A 4363-nucleotide genomic window follows, 5' to 3' on the forward strand; every position below is an offset into this window, starting at 1 on the left:
ACCTCCTTGAGTTGTGGTTTCTTCCTTTAAATAGCCCTTTACCCAGCTACTTGGGGAGCCACGGTCCTCTACCCCTGCGTGGTGTATGACTGTGGGCCCGAGAGCGCTCTTGAAATAAAAAGTCCTCTTGCAGTTTGCAGCAAGATCGTTTCTTGTGAGTGATTTGGGGTGTCGCCTCTCCTGAGTCAGAACGTGGGGGAGTCCTCATGTCATGGGTCTTTCAGTGTTTATAGATGAAACCTCACAATTTACATTGAAAAATTATTCATTTTGTGTGACTAAGCATATATATATATAGCTCAGAGGGGTAGAACATTTACATAGCATGCAAAGACCCTGGGATCAATCTCTGTCATTGGAGAGAGAGAGAGAGAGAGAAACGCAGGCACAATTCACTGCAAACAAACGCAGGCACGATTCACTGCAAAGCAGAAGCTTGCAAGATCTGCCTGTTGCGGCCAGACTGTTTTGAAAGCAAGGACAGAGAGCTGTGTGGTAGAGTAGAGGCTGACAAACACAAGTGACACAGACTCTTGGTTCTGGTGTGATTGTTTTTTTTATTCTAGATTTTTTTTTTCCTTCTTGTCTGTTGCTTCTGGATCTTGGGTCTAACCTTGGGTACCACAAGATAACCTTGTGTCCTTACAGTAAACCCTCTCTTTGTTCCTGCTTCAGCTACAGACATACCGTCTTCTGTTATCTTCCTCCTCGAAGGGCAGACTATTCCCAAGCTCTCAGGAAACTATTATCTAATCCTCTACATATTATGAGTGTGGTGTCTGTCAGTTGCATTGGATGAGGCTGGCATGTGGTTTGATTTACTCATTCATCTAAACCAGTAGTTGCTAAATGTGGCTATTCACCGAAGTCCATTGGTAGAAGTTTTGGGGTAAATATATACCCTCTGGGTAATCTTAAACCTAGACAACCAGGGTCTCCCTGAGTGGAATCCAAAGAACATCTGAGTAGACCTCCAAAGCTGGTGTAGATAGCCTAGCATTGAGAACTGGTGGGAAGCACTATGGGACACTTCCATCATACCCTTTTATTTTTCTTGAATTTAGGCACTAGGTGGGGTGTAGGAGACCCAGAACCAATGGCGAAGTTCATTCAGCCTACACATGAGTTCTCTAAGTTTCTTTGTTGTGAAGTAGGGAACAAACTGCTGAGTCCGGTTTCCATGCGGGCCTCTTTGTAAAGTGACAGAGGTGGCAGGATTAGTGGGTGGACCCTCAGAGTCTATTTAATAATACAGACACTTTGTAATTACAAGGCTCTCATTTAAAACATTCCAAGTGCTTCGTGAAAGGCTTTAGATGGTAATGTGATTTTCAATGCATAAGTAAGCACTGTGTTTTCCAATGTGCACACCTGGAATCTGTGGGCTGCCGATTAGCCAAGCAGGGGGCATTCAGGGCTAGATCTGGCTATTTCTTTGAAGCAAGAACTTTACAGACAGGCAAGACCACCTCCCACCTGCATATGCTTCCTGGATGCTTTGTGTTAATTTTGAAAGGGAAAAGTCATGTGAAAATACAGGACCAGAGCACTCATGTGGAAGAGGCTACCAGAGGAGCCCAGCTCTGTGGCTTCCAGTCAGAAAAAAATGTTTGGTAAACAAATCAATAGCTTAGGGGCTCAAACTAAGTACTCTGGGGAACCCACTGCTACCTTAAAACAAAGATAAACAAAGTTAGAAACTCAAAACAGCCATTGAACATACTGATACATGCTACTACATGGACAAACTTCAAAAAAATTATGTTAAATAAAAGAACTCATAGATGAGAGAGTCAATTTATATGAAATATCCAGGTTAGGTATATGTATACAGATAAAGCACATTGGTGGTTGCCAGGAGGGGAGGGAGAGGGATTAGCGAATGACTGTTAGATGTGTATGGGGCTTCCTTTTAGGCTGATTTTTTAGAATCGGTGATCATGCAAAGTTTAAAAAGTGCTAAATGCCAGCAAATTATGTGCCTTAAAGCCAGCACATTTACACTAGATGAAGTTACCCCTCTCTCCTATTTTTTTTAAGTAAGAGTTTTCTTTCACCTTTACTTTCTGCAGGCCAGGGCTTCTGAGACTCCTCCCTAGGTTTATGCTACACTGAGGAAGGTCACTAGTAGAATCCACAGGCTCACTGGACTGCTGGGAGAATCCAAAGTAGCTTTGTCACTATGCTGGCGGCTTAGGGGCTTAGGGGTGGTGATGGGGAAGTGGGTTAAGCTGAGTTCTCTCTCTCTCTCTCTCTCTCTCTCTCTCTCTCTCTCTCTCTCTCTCTCTCTCTCTCCTCCACTCCCCTCAGAGGCTCTCCATGTGGTTCCCCCAGCAGGGTAATCAGCCATCGCTTGTGACAGCTTAGGGATTCAAAAGACCAAAGCAGAGACTGTCAGTCCCCCTAAAGGCCAGCTCTGAACCATTATGGCATCTGTTGATTAAAGAAAATAAGCTTTTCCTGAATCAAGAGGAGGGGCAACCAACCCCTTCTCTCAATAGGAGTGTCACAAAGAAAAAAACAAGTTAAGCCTTCATTTTCTTGCTTGGATTCCTTTCACTGGTGAAGTTACCTGTTTCGGTTGTTAATGTACCCTCAGACTCATGTCCTGAATTCAGATCAGTGTTGAGCAGCTGCATATTAAAGTTAATGGCACTAGGTTGCAATTAATTAGCATTTGCTGAGCTACTCAGAGCAGATGGGACTTGAATTGACAGCAGCGATAGCGACCACAATCTTAGTTTCCATTCAATATGTTTGGGCTGTACTGGATGTGAGTCAGAGAGGTCTAGCAGATGAAATCAAAGAAAATATAGTTCAGAGACAGGGACCCATTCTCAGAACTGAGGTCCCCTGAGGGGTGCTCCTTGGCCATCTTGACTGTGGTGACAGGATCTTAGCATGGTGTGTGAGCATTGGACTTGCCTGTGGCTTTCAAATCTTACACCTTTCTGAGTTCACCTTTGGTTTTCTTCCCTGACTTTTCTTGCCCTGGACCCTAGGATCCTGACCAGTTCCTGACCAAGGGTGGTAAAGGCCTGACTTGGGTCTGTTTCTAGCTTCTTAGACCCCAGCTCGAGGTTCTGCCATCTGTGTCCTACACAGATATTGTCAGCTTTAGCAATCTTCCTCAAAGGCGTGGTTCACCAGAGGAGACCTAAGAGTTTCCACAACAGTGGATTTTAGCCTTCCTCATTCTATCGAGGACTCAGGTTTCTCGTATCTATGGCAGTCTTGGCAGTGGTCTCTAAGCCCACTTGGGTAAATTGAGCAAGATTAGGCTATGCTATGGGCAGAGACCAGAGAAGTAAAAGAAACAAGATGGTTCCCTTAGTTAGGTGGGTGTTAAAGTTAGGAAGAGTTAGTATATAAGCCACTCATGGGCTAATTATTTCATTTTCTTTCCCACAGAAGGACAATACATTGCCAACCCACTGGGCCTAACCACAAGGCTTCCTTTGGCCGAGAACTATGAATGAAGCAATCAAATAATCCCTGCAGACCCTCAGTTCCTGGGGGTTATGCTTTCAGGCTGTCCCCTTCCATATTAAGTTGGGATTAGCCAGCATGACCAATAGGATATAGCTTAAGTGATACTGTATGATTTCAGACAATATAATAAAAACCTCCTAGTTCCTCTTTAGGTTCTAGGAATCTGGGAGAGCCATCTACTCGAGTACAGGGAGGACATTAAAGCAACCGTACACAGATACATACATGGAGAGAAGCTAATGGCCTGGACAGTGGCTGATGCCAATAGAAGTCATATGGCTGAGCCATATTGGAAGGTGATCCTCCAGCTATAGGGAGGCTTTGGATGATGCAGCATCAACTCAGTCTCATGAGAGACCTTGAACCAGAGCAATACAGTCTGAATTCACAACCTGCAGGAACTGAGGGATAATATGGGAATGATCTGTCATATGGTAATGGGTAGCTAACACAGTCATAGATCTATATGGGGACATTATGAGCATGTGGGAAGCTAAGGATGCCTTGAGAGAGTATATGAAGCCCTGTGCAGCCATGTCAAGGACCCATTGCTTCAGATATGTGAAAATGGCAAAGTCTTCTTCTGGTCTGAATGGGAGTATTGGTAGTGTGTGCAAAAACTAGCAAACAGCTTCTTTTACCCAGATGACTACATTCTGAGACTTCTCACTTACAGAGACCTCTTTCAGATATTGTATAGAACCTCCCCCCTGTGCTGTAGATAATAAAATTGCTGGTTTCCAGTTTGTGGGTTGTTATTGCATAATTGATGTTGTTCCATCAGAGTGAGCACAGTCCACCTAATCCCAGCTTGCTTTCTCTCTTTCTCTCTCTCTCTCTCTCTCTCTCTCTCTCTCTCTCTCTCTCTCTC

This window comes from Mus caroli, chromosome 1 (assembly GCF_900094665.2).
Source record: "Mus caroli chromosome 1, CAROLI_EIJ_v1.1, whole genome shotgun sequence".
In the NCBI taxonomy this organism is placed as follows: domain Eukaryota; kingdom Metazoa; phylum Chordata; class Mammalia; order Rodentia; family Muridae; genus Mus; species Mus caroli.